The sequence below is a fragment of the Anastrepha obliqua genome, chromosome 1, assembly GCF_027943255.1.
Source record: "Anastrepha obliqua isolate idAnaObli1 chromosome 1, idAnaObli1_1.0, whole genome shotgun sequence".
Classification (NCBI taxonomy): Eukaryota; Metazoa; Arthropoda; class Insecta; order Diptera; family Tephritidae; genus Anastrepha; species Anastrepha obliqua.
In genome coordinates this window covers 12,108,704-12,129,207 of record NC_072892.1, presented here as the reverse complement: position 1 = coordinate 12,129,207, position 20,504 = coordinate 12,108,704, and the positions used below count along the sequence as shown (strand labels likewise).

General features: G+C 37.8%; 1 protein-coding gene across 4 annotated transcripts in view; it reads left to right on the top strand.

Moving 5' to 3' along the window:
- Nucleotides 1-7,389: 7,389 nt before the first annotated feature.
- LOC129236393 (insulin-like receptor) overlaps nt 7,390-20,504 on the top strand; it is a 164,817-nt gene continuing 151,702 nt past the window's right edge. Inside the window, exons 1-2 of one of the 4 annotated variants that reach the window (XM_054870758.1) lie at nt 7,390-7,616; nt 10,736-11,146. The gene's annotated coding sequence lies outside the window, so the exon portion shown is untranslated. Of the gene's footprint in view, nt 7,617-7,714; nt 8,025-8,103; nt 8,276-10,735; nt 11,147-20,504 lie in introns of those variants that run through there. The other 3 variants (XM_054870761.1, XM_054870759.1, XM_054870760.1) reach the window with 3 other exon arrangements.

Below are 20,504 nucleotides of genomic sequence, written 5' to 3'. Positions count from 1 at the left end.
GTTTTTTCATGACTAGCCTATACCCGAGTCCCCAAGGGTTACTATCGACTTCGTCACATAGTTGGAGGCAACATTGTCGTTTACTCCCTTTAATTGCCTTTTTCAGGGCCTTCCTTTTTTGCTTATACTGAAGCTGGTTCCCTTGGAAACTGTGCGTGCCCCTAGAACGTTATTGTCTATCTCGTGCCAGAGTTCATGTGTGGTTTACATGTTTCAGAGATGGTTGTGAGGACGTAAATGACAATGAACATATCAGTAATCACCGAAACTCCATCGAATTCTTCGTAAATTTATCAAAAATGAATCAAAATCAACGTTGAAATTCATGGAATCGGATTCATTGATTATATCCAAAACATCGATTTATCGCATTTTAACTGATCATTTGGGCTTACGAACGATCTGTGCACGTTTCATTCCGCACAAGTTAACTGAGGACCAAAAATTGCTCAGAATTCAACAATTGAAAGACATCATTAAATAGGTCGGCAAAGTGCAGAATGGAAGGCCCCAGATGAGCCACCACCCAAAAAAAATCGCGTTTGGAGAAGTCAAAAATCAAGAATTGTCCACAAAGAGTTCGTGCCAACAGGCCAAACCGTCAATGCGTCTAATTGGCGTTTTGAAGCATTTGGTGCATCGCATTCGTCGAATTCACCCTGAATTCCGCGAAGGAAGTAGCTGGTGCTTACAGCATGATAATACACCATCTCATCGATCCACTCTTGAGACTGATTTTTTTACTATAAATCGGATTTTAACCATCAATCACTCACCGTATTCGCCTGATGTGGCTCCCTGTGACTTCTGCCTATTCGGAAAATTGCATTTGGTCATAAAAGAAAAACGTTTTGCATCCGTACAGGTCATCCAAAAGGCTTGTACCGACATCCTGAAGGACATTCCGGATTCCGAGCAATGACTTAAAACACTCTTTCGAAAAGCTTTTAGATCGCGCAAAACAGTGTATCGAGGTCAGAGGGGACTATTTTGAATAAATAAACTTGAAGTTATCAAAACAAAACTCCTGTCGTTATTTTAGACTTCACCTTGTAGAACCGTACCATTTTATCCCGTACGTCTTCCTCTTATATCTAAGTCTGCTCCTATATCGTTTGGCAGCTGGTTAGAAAGGCCAGTACGAAACTATTACCCCGTTTGACATTGTCTGGTCTTCTAGCGCAACAACTTTTCGAGCGCGCCTATTTATCTGTTCAACATTTTAGTTTAAATATTTTTATTGCATTCCTTTTGCAAATGAGTAAGCATTCAAGAGTAATAAAAATATTTGATCAATGGGTGATGAGCGATTGATTTCTAATGCATACCTAGTAATTGAGAACTAATTTGTATATGCATACATACATACGTATATGTATCCAAGTGTGTGTTTGTTGTTTCCTTGTGATTCAAACTACAAGTGCCTACAAGTATTTTTATATCTATTACGTGTATGTAGGCAATTTTTATTACGTGAAATGATTTGCAAACAGTTTTCATTTTACGTGCACACATACATGCAAATGCTTATTACATCAAATACATATATACATATCTCATTCCTATGTATATGTGAATATTTACGATATGTCCGCAAGCCGAATGGATTGTGACGCGTCAACCGTTCATAAAGCGATTCAAGGTAACACCGAAGTTTATCACGACTGTTGATTGATATCGAAAATTCCTTGGAACTTCGAATAGGTATACGAATTTTTAGAAGTAGGCAGGAATAGAGGCTTGTGGAGGAGTGGAGTGTGTGATTTACGTAAGCCACCTGTGACTCGGGGAATCATATGGTTGGCTGCTGGAATGGTATGAAATTTTGTAGTATCTTAGAAAAATGAATTCCATACAAGCAAATAAATAAGCCAAGGCATAAGCACCATTTTTCACGGTACTTAATCCGTGTTCTAATAATACTAGAAGGTTAATGCGCCGAAAAAAGCAGGTTTATAAGAATTGCAAAGTAACAGTCAATCTTTAGAGGTGCGTCGAAAAAAAGTAGTTTTGTGCTGTTCATCAAACTCATCATAACTCGCAAGAGACTAAACTGAGCGGCGCAACAGATTCAACTGAGTGAAATTGCGGTAGTTAACGGAGATATTTTGCGAGGTATTCCTGTGAGGATTTTTTCATCCGATTTCTAATTTTTCTGCAGCATTTAAAAGCACGAAGCTAATTTTCGTTAAAAAAAAAATAATAAATCGCCTAATTTCTTATTGTAAGATTAATAATGATTAAAAAACACACATATACAGTATTGGCCAAAACTAAAGCACCCGCCTTAAAAGATTTCCAGTAATGCCAAATAATAATTCACAAAAAAGCGCGTAAAATATTGCAGAATTTTGTGCCATGTTGTTTTCTTATCAATTCGGTATTAATAAAAATTAGCACCCTTAATAAAAAAATAATAAAATAAAACACGAAAAAATTAAAAATTAATAAATTAAGAAAAGAATAAAAAATTACACTTTTAAAAAAAGATTAATAATTATTAAAAAAAAAAAAAAAAACACTATTGGCCAAAACTAAAGCACCCCCCTTATGGGATTTCTAGTAATACCAAATAATAATTCATAAAAAGGACGTAAAATATTGCAGATAAATAAAAAAAAATAAAACAATTAAAAATTAATAAATTAAAATAAAAGAAAAAAATTAAACTTTTAATAAAAGTAAAAAACAAAATTTTACATACAAAAAAATTGGGTTGGTGTCGAAATTCTGTCTGTACAAAATTCTAAAAACAAAATTCTGCGTTTTAAAATTCTGCTTTTAAAATTCTGCTTTTTTTAAATTCTGTTTTTTTTAAATTCTGCTTTCTAAAATTCTGCTTTTTAAAATTCTGCTTTTTTAAAATTCTGCTTTTTTAAAATTCTGCTTTCTAAAATTCTGCTTTCAAAATTCTGTATTAAAATACAATGTTAACAATGTTAAAGAGGTAATGTAATTATTTAATTTATTATTATTTTTTATTATTATTCGAGATATTAAATAAAAAATAGTAATAATAATTTTTTCTTCAGTTTCGATAGAATCCACAGTATTTTTGCGTAGAACTTCTTTTCGCGTGGGCGGCCTTCGGCCGCGCTTCAAAAAATAACCCTCATTAGTCCAACTCCGGCTACGCAATCCACCGTATTTTTGCGTTACAAAGTTTGGAACTGTGGTTTTTAAGGCTTTTGTTGTAATTAACGACATTTTTATAAAAAGTTAATAAAAAAATTAGCAGAATAAATATCGCGAATATTGTAAGCAAAAGTATATACTATACATATAAAAATAAATAATTGGCGCTTACTCTCTTTTTGGGTGTTTGGTCGAGCTCCTCGTCCTATTTGTGGCGGGCGTCTTGATGTTACCCCCTAAATGGAGAGACCTACAATTTTAGGCTCATTCCGAACGGCAGATATTTTATATGCGGAGCTTTTTCATGGCAGATATACACTCAGACGCTTTCCATTGCCGTCCGAGGGGCGACCGTTCTTAGGAAACACATTTTCTTAATTTTGGTGTTTCACGGAAATGCAAAACTACGTCTTCCGAATGATAGTCACGCACCAACCCATTCGGCTACTGCAGTCGCCGTACACAAAAGTACTTGGTTTAATAAAATTCATTAGAAATATATAATTGTTTTCATTATTTTTTTAATTTATTTATTTATTGCACAAAATTATCATCCAATTTTGTTTTTAAATAATTTTTTTTACTAAAAAAACACGATTTTGAGTGAGATTTTACGCGCCTCATTGCTTGTCTGTTTTTACACTGCAGCTGCTTATTTTCAAAAATTATAAATCTTACGATAAGGTCATTAATTCTGCGCCACCTTATACGCCTTACGCTCCCACCTCTCCTATATATACAATCGAATTTTATATTTCATTAAATACGTCAGCCGCTTGATTTGTGTATCTTCTTAATCTCTGAAAAAATCCCATAGTTCCGTTAAATCACAAATTCAAAGGTAATTTAAAATTATCCTAAATTACTTGCGGTCTGAGCTAATTTACTTCTGACTACAAAGTAATTCTTAAACATCCGTTATGAGCAATTCCAAGTAGTTGTTACAAATTGAAATATTTATTGTTGTAAATAACCATTGGAAGCAGTAAAAAATCCCATAAATCTATTTATAAATTTCTAATGCAAATCAAACGCCACTGGGTAAATACCTAGAATTATTCGGGTGTATGTGTGTGTGTCTATATGTTAGTGTAGGCGCATGAATGCAATCAAAATATGCACAATACATCCAACGTAAGTAGGTAAATAAAATATTTTTATCGTTCTCATTTCGCCGTCGTCGAAAAACCAATCTCGTCATCATTGCAAAATCAGCCTCCAAACGTCATTGCACATGTCCAAAAACAGCAAATAGCAAAAACAAAAAAAAAAACACAACAGTTATTACTCAGCCGCCAACAACTAACCAAACAACTGCACCCAACAACAATGAAAACGAAAATGAAGAAAATAAAACTACCGCCAATGCATCACCAGCAGCAAAAAAACACAGAAAAAAACAAAATCATAAACACCAGCCGCCACCAATAAATGGGACTGCATCAACAACGACCCACAACAACAACGATATTAGCAATAATTACAGCGCGCGACTGCATCATCAATACCCGCCGGTCGGTAGCCAGCCAGCCACCTCATCGAAGCGCAAAAATTGTAAACAACTGCATCACCCTTGTGAGCAAACAGCAGCAATAACAACAACAGCAATGAAAATAGCGCAAATATTTTTTGTAACGTCATCATCGTCACCAACAACAACAACACCACCACCAATTTGCAGCAAAACACCATTGCAAATACGAACGACAACACAAGTCCTCCGTCATCGCCGGCGTAGACAATTGGCGAATACTCTTCGCATACATACATATACAAACACATAAACGTACATACATATGGCCATTTGCATGCATTGCAATAATTATTGCCCACTCTATTTTTATTTATCTACACTTATTTTATCGACTGCTGCTGCTGCAGTTGTTGTGTTTTCTACTGCAATACCGCTATTTTTTTTCTCTAGCGCCTTTTCTTATTTCTTCTCTCAGCTCTCACATCCACCTTAATTGCATTCATTACCGATTATCTGCGAGTAATTTTAAAACGGAGCACATCTGTTGTTCTTCTTCTTGCTGCCGTCGCATTTTTCGAATTTGATTTTGTTACTATTTTTGTTGTGCTTAATTGAGATGTGTTGTAATTGTTGTTTGTTTTAAAAAAAGTTCTCTTGTTTATATTTGTAGTAAAATATTTGTTTGATCTCACATTTTGTTAGGCGCCCGCCTCACCGCCTCCCTCTTCGAACACTTTGATCACTTCGCTGGGATCGCAGCCGAAGAGCGTATTTTTGTATTGATAACAAATTCTCCGATTTCTGTATTTGTGCATATGTATGTATGTATGTGCATATAGGCACACAATCATGTGCACATATTTCAAAGCAAATGTAGCGATGATTAGGAGGTTATGAGGAGCAAATAAAAACTGCATACATATTTTTTTACAGCTTCCTAAACCATATTTGTATGAAATCAAAAGCCATGCAATTTTAAAAAGTGTTGGACACCGGGTAGCTTGTCGATGTGGTCCCAAATTTCACCCGCTTGCCTAAAGATTATCTAGTAGCGTTTCCTTTTTTCAAAAAAATTGGTTAGGTTAGGTTGTAATGGAGAGGGTTGAGTACAGCTTGAGGAAAAGAGGAGACGGTTGAGTATTTTATTATATGACAACTTTACGAAAATATTAACATGAGCCCTGCGAAAATCTTGCGGACTTCAAAAAAAATTCAGCAATTCCACAAATTATATATTTAATATAATAAAATATAGCTATTTAATGAATTTATTTGCACAAATAAATTAAAATGCGTTTAAGAACCGTTCACCCTCACTTTAACTTAACGAAACCTAGAACGTTGCCGTTCTCAATCTATCTTTTTTGCCCTTCCGTTTCCGCTCCCCATCGTGTGGTATCTCGACGAACTGTTACTCTACGTATGTATATGTATATGACTACATATGACATCCTCGGTGCTGGCACAATTACCAGGCCATAGCTATCACATACGTTTATCAGACTCCAGAAAATAAAAAATCATAAAAACACGCCGGAACACAGATTATGGAACAATGTGCCGGACAATGTCTGTGATTTTATATCACCGGAAAAATAGCAATTCAAACTAAAATGGCATCAAAAGGAAAACGTTATTGACACAACAACGAACTCGGAGTTCCAAGAAGCAGCTGAACTAAAAAAAAACAACGCATTCTTTCCGAAAAAATCAATTTCACCAGCAGCAGATGGTTTATGAGTAGAAGATTAAGGACATAGAAAACGCAAATAAAAACAAAAGAGAACCGTATAAGATTTAAAATAAAGGTCAATATACGAATATATGACGAGAAGAGGGCGAGACACACAGACATTTAAGAGAAGTTCAAGTATTAAGAGAGCGCTGCTGAAGGATACGAATAATTGGAAACTTCGAAACAGGACTCAACGAAAAAGACATTGCAGGAATAATAAAAGAGCTGCTTGGCAAACGACTCTTACAATATTCTTGCAATGCTGCTCACTCTCTCCGAACATCAATTGTTGTTCTCCCTCTGTCGCTGAGAGCTGATCGCTAGCATTCAACACTCAACGCGTTACTATCGACATCGCTGCCGCCGTCGACATTACGAGCCTTATTATTGTTTGTATTCACACACACATTCATATATATTGCTTGCTCGAAGAGTATGTATGTGTGCACGCGCGAGCTTTGGGTATTTTTTTGTGTTCCTCCTTTTTTTTGGCGTAGTACATTCTCGTTGTCGTGTGATTACTTGAAATGTTTTTCATTCATGATTTGTACAACAGCGCAATGATGCCGCGAGGCGCACAATCGCGTGCGCACTCAAAAGCGTCGTGAACGTCAGCGCTTTGGAGTATCGGACTATTGACGCGACGGTTTATCGCACGCTTGATCAGTCACTCGGCCGGCCAGTCAGTTGTTGGTTATTCATTCATATGCTCATAGACGCACGCTCACTCACTCGCTCACGCATTCTACACTCACTCTCAAACTCATGCGCTCCTCTATTGTGTAGCATGCGAGTATGGACGTACACGTACATACATATGTACATATGAATGTCGGAAACGACTGCAGCTACCGCAGAGACGATGACGACGACAGAGGCTGCGGCGTTGAGTTGGTAGTTTCACATGATATTTTCGGTGGTTGCGTGCGCGCTACTTCGCCGCCGTCTGTGACTTCGCAGTTCAGTTTATTACCCTATTTTTTCCTTTTTTTGTATTATACGTGTGTTCATGCCCGCACTGATCAGTCGCTCACTGGTGTAGCGTCAGAGTGGTCGCATATTAGTACTTTTGTTCATTATTTCATCACTTCATTCGTTCAGTCGTTGATCGGTGCATGCGATCGTTGGTCGGTTAGTCGCTCGTTTTGTTTACAGCACAACTAGCTCATCATTCGGTTGTTTGTTGATCGTTTTTCTTTTTCGTAAACGGCTTCGTCATTTACTTTGGGTTTTCCGTGCCGCGCTGCCGCATGCGATTTGTGTTGTGTTCGTGTAAGTTGTATTCGCTGTTATTGTATTGTGTTGCCGAAGACAACCTGCACATTTTTTTACGATCCATTCGAAAAATTCTTCGCATATCGCAATTCAAAGTGCGGCGATCGTCTAACGTGTTCACATGTGCGTTTCTTTCGTTGTCGATTGTGCGTCGGAACGTTCGGTGTGACTCGTATATTGTTTGTGTTTTTTTTTTTGTTTGTGAAGCGGCAATCAACTAAAAAACAAGTAGAACTTTCGTGTTCCAAGTGAAAAAAGAAAAAAGTGCAAATAAAAACAAACAAGCTACAACACATAGTTTGACGTTGTAAACAAACAAGGACAAACAATTAGTGGCAGTTCTGATCGAAGTGAATAATATCAATGCGGAAAGTGCGCCAAGCTTGAATACGACAAAAGTTGAGTGTGAGCAGAAGCAGTGTTTATTTTTGTTTTTAAGTTTGCAATTCAACGTCGGGAAGTCTTATTAAGTAAATTTGTTAAACTAATTTTTAAGAGCTTTAAACGCAGCGCATGCTCTCTTTTTGATAAGCAAAATTCGTACAAACTCGTTTAATAACCACAACGCGGTCAATAGCGCCACTGGTGTCTCGCCGGCGGAAATCGCAGTAGCTCGATTTCGGTGATTTCATCTAACCAACTCTAGCCATCCATGCGTACGTTCAATGTCGAAACACTAACAACACTCAGAATTTTCGAATAGCGTCGCTCAAAGCAAGAGAACACTTTGCGCCGTTCAAGCGAACGATCCGTCGGGCATGTGATAATGGGCTGAAAACTCATTTACGCCTTTTTAAATATGCGGCGGTTAGGCATGGAAAGGAAAGTGAATTTTCAACACATTTTGTAAGCAAAAAGTTTTACTTTTGCTTGTGTGAATACCAGCAAAGTGCGTTGAGAGAGTTTTTTCAACATTTTGAAAATAAAACTTTCACAGCTTGACTACAAACAGCAACAAGCAAATCAGTTTGGAAAGTTATTTTGTAGTTTATCTACTTCTGGAAGATGTTGTTCAGCCATTTAGTGCGTGACTACCATTCGGCGTGCGTAGGTTCAAATCTCCAAATCGATAGAAAATTTTTTTTCTAATTGCGATCCACCCTCAGAAAGCAATGGCAAACCTCTGAGTGTATTTCGGCCATGAAAAAGTTCCTCAACATCAACATCAAGAATCACGCCACAAATTGGAAGGGAGGTCGGCGAAACACCCAAAAAGGGTGCAAGCTCCAATTACTATAAATGTACGCATGTGGTCAAGTCATTCCAGTATTGCCGTTTGAAACTTTTGCCTAATTAATATGGATAAAAAAATATTAATTGCCGCTTACACCCTTTGTGGCACGAGCTTCTCCCACAATGTGTGGTGCGCGTCTTGATGTTGTTCCACAAATGAAGGGACCTACACATTTAAGTCGACTCCGAACGGCAAATGGTTTTTATGAGAAATACACGGCATGGCAGAAATACACGCGAATGTTTGCCATTGTCTGCCAAGGGGCGACCGCTAGAAGAAACAACTTTTTCTATCAATTTGAGGTTTCGTGCCTGGCGTTTCAAACTTCCGCACCAACCAAACATTCGGCTTCGGTGGCCGCTGTACATATGGATACAGTGTAACCTCTTAACGGACACCTATCAGCCAGGCAGATGCCTTGGATGGACATTTTTCCTATACCACGTCTTATGTATTAGAATGTTAGGTTAGGTTGGAATGGTTGCCCAAGGTGTGAGCACACTTGGACGAAGATAAACGGGCTCGTCCTTTGTGATACCATTATGAAGGAGGTGAGGTGAAAGAGAAAACCGATGGAATGATAGGCGAGGGCGGGGAGAGGTGGTGGTGGGATGGTTAGGAGGATGGGTTTACGTATTAGGAGACTTTACCCTCCTTTGAGCGGACACATCTCTTAAGACGGACAAAAGCTGACTGACGGTAGGTATCCGCCAGAGGAAGGTTTTACTGTATTTGTTTTTTTCGATTTGTGGTTTTTTTCACAAAACAAATTATGCGCTCCCGACTCTCTCGAAAAATCTTTTTTCTGTGATGGTTGATAGATTTTTTCCAAACTACGTTCCTATAATTTTTTCTCTCCAACCGACTCATCTACAACCGCATTGTTTTCTTATATTTTTGATTGTAAGGTATCGAGTCCGATCTATTTCTTATTTAATAAGAAATTATGAATATTCATTTCTCGATGTTGAGAGAGTCTGACCAGACTTTTTCGACGTCGGATGTGAATTTAACATATTTCTATTATAGCTAACGACTTGAGCGTATAGGTAGCTTCCTAAAATTTAATTTCTATCGATTTATGGATATAACCTTTTAAAAAGAGTCCTCGAAAAGGACGAAAACAGGCCGGACCCGGGTGCCCAACAGAAGTTTTTAAAAAAAGTGCCCAATGGAAGGTTAAGTTAGATGAGGAATACATAAAACATCCCATTCTTCTTCTTCCTGATTGGCGCTATAACCGTTTACGCGATTACGGCCGGGTTTCTCATACTACCGGCGCCCCATTATATATATACACCCTTTTTTTTGGATGTTTGGCCGAGCTCCTCCTCCTATTTGTGGCGGAGGTCTTGATGTTGTTCCACAAATGGAGGGATCTATAGTTTCAAGCCGACTCCGAATGGCAGATATTTTTTATGAGAAGCTTTTTGATGGCAGAAATACACTCGGATGTGTGCCATTGTCTGCCGAGGGGCGACCGCTATTAGAAAAAAAACTTTTTCCAGATTTTGATCTTTCACCGAGATTCGAACCTACTGTATGGTATCCGAATGGTAGTGACGCACTAACTCACTCGGCTACCGGCGTCCCAATACACAGCTCTCGAAACCGTAGCGTGATTACTTCTACAATTATTTTCCGTATCTCTTCAGCTGTACAGATTTGCTAAATTCACTTTCCTTGCCACAATCTGACGGCACCTTAATGCATTTGCTGTGTGCCGCAAGCGCGTGTGTGTTTGTAAACGCGTGAAAAATTTTCGCGCCTCAACATTGTTGCATGAACGGATTAATTAATAAACTGAAAATTGTTTTCATTCGTTTGTCACTTTGCATGTGTATGCAAATTTATTTACATAAAATTTTGTTTTTGTGTGCAGATTCCACTCGTAATTTTTGCAAATCATCCAAATAAGTGCGAAATTGTGTAAACAAAGAAAATCATTTAAATGCAAATTGTGCCACTTAAAGTGAATCTAAGGAATCAGTGAAAATCGGCGCATATTCGTGTGCCATGCAATGAAGCAATAACAAAGCAACAAAACTCTCAGAAGTGTTGTGTATAATTACAAAAAAATAAAAGAAAATAAGCAAAGTACAAAAGTTGAAAAAACAAAAAAAATTGGAGATCGTTGATTAAAAGTTAATGAAGTACCAAAAACTATATGCATACATACATATATACATATGTGACATACGTACACACCATACATACGCGTGTATTCTAAGTGAAAATACTTACAACAATAATTGCCAAAAAGGAATTGAGGAGAATCACTGATCACAACCAGGTAATGATAAAGCGCCACCTTCTTGTACCGCTTCAACTAAGTTCCGCTGCGTGCTAGAAACCGCGCGATTTCACACATTCGTACTCCATTTGCAATGTATAGTATGTTGATTCTATGCACTCTAGAAGTGCTTGCGTGTATGTGTGTGTGCGCGCTTGGCTGTCGCATTTGCCATATCCGCCATTAGCAGTGAGTGACTCATTTCCGCGGCAATGTTAACATACATATTTGTGCTCTTTTGTCGTCATCTGTTTTATCTGTAAAAATATTTGTGTTGATAATCCACTGCAATATGAGTTCCTAGGCCACTGATTCACCCACCGTCAGTGTGTTTACAAGTTCGGATTTTCTTGAATAAGTTGTGATGTGCTCTTCTCATTAAGTAATTGAAAGTGATCATAAAATTGTAAAAAGGTTTAGCAACGCCTCTTTGGAAATAAATGTTTGGTGAAGCTCACTAATTTGGCAGTTAACGATCATCTGAAGTGGAATCAAAATAATAATTTTAAATACCTAATAGAAGATGATTTTTCTTCAATCTGCACGGGCCTTTGAATGTATGTATTTGTGTGTGACATACCGGTAGCAAGTCTTAGGCTCCATGCCCGGAACTGTTATAAAAATATAAAAAAAAGTGTTTCTTAAGAGCTGTAGCCCACGGCATTCAATGGTTAAGCATGGTTTTCACCCAGAATTGTTCAGTTTGGGGGAGGGGGGGTTAGAAAGTCCAAACAATACCATCGAGAAACCGATTCATGCACAGATTTTTCAATTTCTCGAAACCTCGTACATTAAATAGAGAGTTCTGCTTAATCGTCGATGACGTCACTAAAAGCATTTCAGAGCTCACATCATCATCTCAAACAGGTGCAGAGGTATTTTGCTCAACTATGCGATTGCTTACCTTATTTCACTAATATTCAATAAGTCTCTTAGGTAAGTTCATTGAGTCCTAGATAGTAACCTCTATCATATATATATATAATTGGCGCGTACACGCTTTTTGGGTGTTTGGCCGAACTCCTTCTCCTATTTGTGACGTGCGTTTTGATGTTGTTCCACAAATGGAGGGACCTACAGTTTCAAGCCGACTCCGAACGGCAGATATTTTTATGAGGAGCTTTTTCATAGCAGAAATACACTCGAAGGTTTGCCATTGCCTGCCGAGGAGCGACCACTATTAGAAAAAACTTTTTCTTCATTTTGGTGTTTCACCGAGATTTGAATCTACGTTCTCTCTGAATTCCGAATGGAAGTCACTCACCAATTCATTCGGCTACGGCGACCACCTCTTTCGGTTCTTTCGATAGCGCCATCTAAAGGGTGGTTCAGTTTCAAGGGCCGGTGTTGATTTTGAATAAAGTACAAGGTTTTAGGAAATTATTGTAATTTCTCTTTATTATGATAATATTGGTATGGCTCAATTACGTATGGAACAAAATATCGGCCAAATAACCGCCGCGGCCTTGGCAGCACACCTCGATCCGATGGTCCAAATGTTCGATGACGCTGAGGTATAATTGAGGTTCTATGCCGTTAATGTGCCGAATTATCTCATCCTTTAGCTCATGAATTGTTGCTGGCTTATCGACGTACACCTTTTCTTTCAAATAGTCCCAAATAAAGAAGTCCAACGGTGTCAAATCACATGATCTTGACGGCCAATTGATATCGCCGCGACGTGAGATTGTTCGGCCATCAAATTTTTCGCGCAAAAGAGCCTTTGTTTCGTTAGCTGTGTGACAAGTGGCACCGTCCTGTTGAAACCACATATCGTCCACATCCATATCTTCGAATTCGGGCCACAAAAAGTTCGTTATCATCTAACGATAGCGAACACTATTCACAGTAACTGCCTGACCAGCCTGATTTTGGAAAAAATACAGCCCAATGATGCCGCCGGCTCATAAACCGCACCAAACAGTCACTCTTTGTGGTTGCATTGGTTTTTCGGCAATCACTCTTGGATTATCATTCGTCCAAATGCGGCAATTCTGTTTATTGACGAATCCACTGAGGTGAAAATGTGCCTCATCACTGAAAATGATTTTCTTCGAAAATAGGTCATTCACTGTTGCTATTTTCTGCCACCATTCTGACCATTGACGACGCTTGAAATGTTCTTTGGTTCTTGAGTCAATTGCACCTTGTAAGCGTGTAAAAGCAAGTCTTTATACATAATGTTCATCAACGACGAGCGTGAGAGGTGCAATTGTTGGGCACGACGACGAGTTGATATGCATTTTGATTTGAACGCCCGTTTTCCTAATAAGCCTGAATAACTTTAACGCGTTGCTCGATTGTCTATCTTTCCATGGTTCAAATTGAGTTAGTCTGAAATTGAAAAAATGTCAAATGAAATGCAGAGAAAAACTTGACGTGGTTCACATTCAACATCGGCCCTTGAAATTTAACCACCCTTTATAATAATTAAGAATCCGTTTGGTTTTTATTTTTCACATCAGGAAGGTTGAAATCATGTACCCCAAGACACCCCCTTTTTTTTTTTTTGACCACCTACTTTAACTGCGCATAATTTTGTCAATTTTAATTTTTTTTTGTGTTGGTTTTTAATGTAATAATTAATAATCAATAAACCAATGAACAAAAAAATGGATAGTAAAAATTTTTTTGTTTCCTTTGTACAGCGCTTCAAAAATCGGCCAAAACTCATGCCACTGCACTAGAATACTCCCTTAAGGACGCTTATGTATGTACATATATAGGTTGGAAAGTTTATTTCAAAATCCCTTCTACTTAATATAAATGAATACCGGAATTAATGGTATAAATGGCTTTCAATGTTATCAACATAAATATGATTATCGCAACCTGGATAAAGCATTCTTGCCTTAATGCATATTTTAAAACTTACTTTCGCTCTCTGGATCCATTCAACAACAACCCTACAAAGCGAGCGATCTACCAGTTCAGATCGAATCGCGGCGCCCACTTTATATAACTACACACACATACATGCGTACATGTGTACATAGCGTCCGACTATGGTACTCGAAAAGAATATTTGTCAAATCAATTGAGATGCCATAATTTTGATTTCGATTACAACAACCAGAAGAGCAACAACAACAATAACACACATAGCGTGTGTGGGCGAGTTGATAATATAAATTGCTAGACGGTTACTCAGTACCAGTACTAAATACATTCAGACGTGCATGCAGTGTGTGTGTGTATGCCTACTAACATATGTACATCTAATTAAATGCCTTTGTGTATGTATGTGTGTATGTGCTGTGCGAGTATGTTGTTTTAATATTTTTACTTGGTTATTATCCACTGTATGGGTACTATTTGCTTTTCTTATTGCTATTTGTCTTGTTGCTGCTGTTGTTGTTGTTGTTGTTGTTGGGATTGTAGTTGTTGTCGCACCTCAAGCGCATTATGTATGATTTGTACTTGTAATCTCGGGTTGTATAATTACTTGTAGTGCTCTAATTACAAATTGCGTAGTAGTCTACTCATAGTAAACGTTTATAAAATATTATTACTATACCTTTTTGTTGCTGTTGTTGCTCTTTATTCCTATTGTTGGTGATGGCGTTTGGATGTGGGTTGTTGTTTTTCTTGTTTTCGATGTAACGCTTTGTTGTTGCCGTATGTCAATGTGTGGGGAGAGCTTCCTCATTAGACTAAGCCCTTCCCCAGCTCGCTCCACTCTCTTACCATCATCGCTTCCTGTTAAGCTTATTAATTGCTCTTTGATTTTTGTGCTTACATCCCTAACGGCAATAACAACAACAATAATATGATAACAACACCAGGCACAACGAAAGCAACAATATTAGCGATAGATTGTTTGTGTTCTACTCATGTTTCGCATTCGACGTTCCTTGAATTGTTGTGAATTTGTGTTCCGATTGTAACACATGTACGAATACTACGAACACACACACGCGTGCACATGTGTACATGCGAACAAGTATGAATAGTGTTTTGTTATTATTGCACTCCCAGCGAGCGAGCGCCTACTTTAAACTTGTATGCATACATTTAACAATCGCCTTAAGTGATAGTTGGGTTGTGTTGTGTGCGTGTGCGCGTGTGTAGTATGTTTTTGTTGAATTTCCATTGTAAGTAATCTTACATTCGTACAGACCCATACGCATACATACATATGTACATATCTACCATCACATGACGCTGTTTTCGTCTATTAGCTCACTGAGAGTTTTTTAAATGCGCAAAACGCAGTCATATACATATATATACAGATATCATCACCGTCAATTAATAAAATATTTCCAAATTATAATAGGCTGTCGAACATATCCTTCAATGGTGCTTAAGAACTTGTTTTTCCTCCGTCATGTGATGCGCGTCATAAGGTGGTTCCAAATATGAAGGTCTGTGCACGATGTAAAAAATACAGAAGTTGTTTTTGGGTATAAAAAAGCACTATTTATATTGCAAAGAACAAATGGTTGGCAACACTGCACAACTCAGCTAATGCGACGTCACGCACTCCCTGATGGACGGAACCTTGTTTCTTCAGTCTTTCAGTAAAAGGATAAATAAAAATTATAAACTTTAATTAGTTCCAACAACAATAACAAAAATAAAATACATACGAAAATTAATTCAGAAAAAGTTAACGTACACTGCTCATAAAAATTAAGTCATTGACAGTGAAAATAACTCATTTAATAGCTTGTGGGTTAGCCTTTGCGCTTGATAACTTCTGCTAGACGCTTTGGCATAGATTTTACTAACTTTGACGTCTCTTCCGAAGTTATTTTGCTCCATTCTTCAGTAATAACGTCCTTTAACCTCGATTTTGGTGTTATCTCATGTTGGCGAATCTTACGTTCTAACAAGTCCCACAAATGCTCAATTGGATTGAAATCTGGTGATTGTGGTGGTGTACGCAGCTGTTTTGGGACATTATACAGTAGCCAGAGCTTCGCCATTTCAGCAGTGTGCTTGGGATCGTTGTCGTGTTGAAACATAAAAGTATTCCCCAAACCTAATTTGGTAGCGCTCTACTTTAAATTTGATTTAAGTATGTCCAAATATAAGTATTTATCAATAGTAGATTCAATAAACTCTATCTTGCCCACACCGTTACTGGCCATACAACCCCACACCATTACGCCTCCACCACCATGTTTTACTGTGGCCGCAAGATTTTGCTTGTCGAGGGCAGTCCCTTGCTTTCGCCATACCAGCTTGCGTCCCTTGATTCCAAATATATAAAACTTGCTTTCGTCGGAAAAAATTACCTTTTCCCAGAACTCAATCGGCTTATTTAAATTTTCCTGGGCGAAAGCGATGCGTTTCTATCTGTTTGCCAATGATACAAACGGTTTTTTGCGTGCGACTTCTTTTTTCTTTAAAATCTTGCGCACAGTATCACTACAAATGGTCTTATGAAATATTTCCTGCACGTTTTCTGCGATTTTGGAAGCCGATATTTTTGGATCCTTTTGCACTTCGTTTATAAATATGTCGTTTTTCCCGCTCAGTTAGCTTTTCTGGGAGTCCTGATTTCGGCTTTGATGCAGTGGAACCACTACATTTATCATTTTTGATAACTCCTTGCACTGTAGAATGAGTTCTGCCCACTATTTCGGCAATTTCGCGCAAAGACTTCCCTTCATTCCATTATTTGACCATGATGTCTCTTTCGGCAGAGCTTGTCGACTTTCGTGTTGGAGCCATTTTACCAAATAAATGAAAATTTATTTATTAGCACAGTTATAGTTGTAGTAACCTAAACACGTATTTATTTTATAAATTTTTGAAGAGCTATCGCGAAATTTAACAGGAGAAGTCCCGTACGTAACGATGTACGCTAACTTTTTCTGCAATAGCGATCGCATATTTTCAAAATAACTATCGATAAATAAAGCGTTGCCACAGTAAGGATCTAAAAAACACATTTGGCGGATATTTAAGGCTGTGGCTAGTATAACTGTATGAAATCATTTTTTATTTCTTCATTTTTGATTTCACTGTACAAAGAATGTTGAAATCGGAACATTAGTTTCTGAGTAATGCTCTTTCGAAGAAAGCGGAGAGTTTTTTCTCCCACTTAATGCCAAATAGTACTTGTAGATAATTTATCATTGAAGCTCTCGATGTATAGAATACAAATATGGCGCCCATATCGTAACGGCTACTCGCATTCCGCTCTCAATCAATTTGACAGAATCGCTGAGTGTGTGTGAAATCGCACTTGTGCGCTATTTTCGTGTGTTGTTTGTGTAATTTCTTCTTCTTGCATTCTTGTTTACATTTTCACATCTCTCTCATGCAACTGCACCGATGTGATGTTACGCACTCTCTGATGGGCGCAATTTTGTTTCTATCATTCTTCAGTCGATTCATGTATGCCTAGCAAGAGAGAGAGAGAGAGAGAGAGAGATATCGATATAACAACAATATTCTCAAGAGAACGTCCAGTTTTTGATCCACCAGTCCTTTTTCTATGCTCCATAGAACCAATTTCTTGAACATTTTTCAACAACCTTTGAGTTGTCGACTCATTCGGACGATTATTTGCAGCAAAGAAATCACGAATTTCGATTAATATGTTTTTGTTAAAAGTCGACAGTTTTGATAACAAGTTTGGGTAATTTTATATCGTTATTCTATGGCGTAAAATTGTACATTTGACTACTTGACTAATGTCAAAGTTGGCGTAAAAGTTGACTAAGAAGGTACCATCTCAGAATTATTCACTGTTTACAACGAGGCGTCACATTTGAAAGAGCCTTTATTTGGGGACGTAATCTCATTGCTCACACAAGCTTCTCTCATAACTTTTCACCACACTCCCAATCACCCGAAAAAAAATCCATTAGGCACCAATTCTACGTTGCCTATTACCGATTTGTTTCCCCAATTACTAACTTCAGCACAATTAATCAAAATTTCCAAGAAAATTTTTCGTTAGAGTTACCCGCAGGGCAAACAAAATTTATTTTCATGTAATAAAGGCGAACAAATTCCAGCTTTTGAAAGGGCCGTGGCGCCCAAAGCCGCCACACGCATGCTATAGAAAAATATTTGCGTATTTCCTTGTAAAACCAACTGAAATTATTTGGGTCACGAATATTTTTCTGAAATACAAAAACACAACAAAAAATTCCAAAAAAAAACAAGAAAATTTACAAAAAACAAAAAAAAGAAAATTTACAAAAAAAACACGAAAAATTAAAACAACAACTACTCAAAGTTACCTTTATTATTCACACTTCATTTCGATATTCGATAACAACAACACCCAATAGGTTGGGCGCACACACCACCATAACAATAACAATTACAAAACGAATCTAGCGCCAATGAATTGTAGCAGCAACCAACCATAAGTAAATAAAGCACTTTTTGTACGAGATATGCCGGCGGTCCTATGAATCACATCAAATAATTCCAACAAACATTTCCCGCCGAAAATTAAAAAAATTGAATAACAAAATAATTTACTTGCACTAATCAACTGTGAATGCAACTAATACCGCTGCAACTGACGGACATTGCCAGTGGTGCTGCTGTGCCGCATCTGCTGGTGGCCAGGTGTGGCGAACGCATTGGCCCACAAATTTAGGGATAGTTTTTAGCTGCAGCTTATTTTCATTGCTCTATAGCCAAACGAAGACACTAATTTCTTCGTGCCTTACTTGCTTTTATCTTCGCTTGTGCGCTTGTGTGTGCCCGGGCCTATCTGGATGGTCTGTGTTAATTAGCTTTTCCACGCTTCGACATGATTATTGCTGCATTTTACTATTATTGCATTATTTCGTTTTTTAAGATCTCAACATAAAAGCAGGTACTCATCAGCTCTAAGAGCTGTATTGGCTAAGACTTAGACTTAACTTAATTTCCGTAGAAACTTAGAGATTGTTACTCAGCGCGTCATCAAAATTACAATAGCCCGAATCGACAGTTTGTCTTAAAGCATTGCCCTATGTTTTACATTCGTACGAAAAATCTATTTTATGTGGCATTTTTCGAAGAATTTCATTCAAATTAGTAAAGAAAAATGTTATGGCGGCATGAATGATTCGCTTACGGCTCTCAATTTACGCAAAATACATAATTTAAGAATTTAAAAATTCTACAGCTTTCTATGTTTTCTAAGTTAAATGAAGTTTAGGCTAACCACAAACACGTCAGGCTGTTGTGGTAGGTTAACCCAAGTTATGCAAAATTATAAGCGTCTTCGATTCGCCACTTCTCTGCTCGCTATCCTTGTGGCATCCACTCGCTTGAAGAAACATTTGCATGTAAAAGCAACAACAAAGTTATCGAGCAAGATTCGCCACTAGCGAGTTGTTTATACTTTATAAAACTGGTATAACTCACTAGACTCAATGCTACGAACTCCCTTTTCTGATATTAGACTGTGTTCATACACGGCAACTTTTGGTAAAGAGGTCGACGTGGAAGGGTGAGGGGCACCGTGTTGCTCGGGCTAGAGTAACGCGCATTGTATCCTCGCTCTTCACAATGTTATTGTTGACTGTAGACTAAAACCAAAACCAAATGCAAACAATCCGATTAGCCATGTCTAAATGGAGCTTTACTAATACTTAATAAGTGCTTCCAAATTAGTGTAATTTTTAATCGCTGTTGGTTTTTTTAGCAGCATAAACATTCCCTGCTGAAGAAACATTCCTTGGCCGGATGTTAATCCGGGTCGTTCCGGTTACGTAGAACCGACTATCGTGGACCGATTTTTGACCGCTCTTTTCCAGTGCTGCCAACGTATGTGCATTTATGCCAGTTGCTTCATCTACTCGCTAGTGATGGCGGTGAAAAAATGTACAGGTTAGCTCTTTAGCAGACCGTCATTCGGCTCTTAGCGGATTTGACAGAATCAGCTGATGAGCTGAAGTCATTCGAAGTGTGTTTACACAAAAACTGAAATTGTGTTAGTATTATAATATATGAAACAAATCAATTAATAACTCTTCGTTGCTATCTGAACAACGACGGATTGGACGAGTGTGTGAATGCATGTGAAACGATCGTACAGAATTCAGCTGCCGAATCCCCAAGTAACTTCGCAGCCACAGTTCCCCTCACAATATTCTTTTTTTCTCGGTAAATGTATGCTCCTTAGGAGAGCTTATGCTATGTAAGGCTTGACCAATGGCGCTCTAAGGGGGCGTGCATGCATGCACATACATACTATACATACATACACATACAAGTGCATTTCTATTGAAGCTGCATTTACGCCCATGCTGTGCGTTTTGCTTTTACTATTGTTGTTGTGCAACTCTCTTCAATGAAATGCGGCATTTGGTTTTTTTTTTTTTTTGTTTTAGATTTTACAGTTGTTGCTGTTGTTCTATATTTCTCAATTATTTTATTTTTCCACATGGCA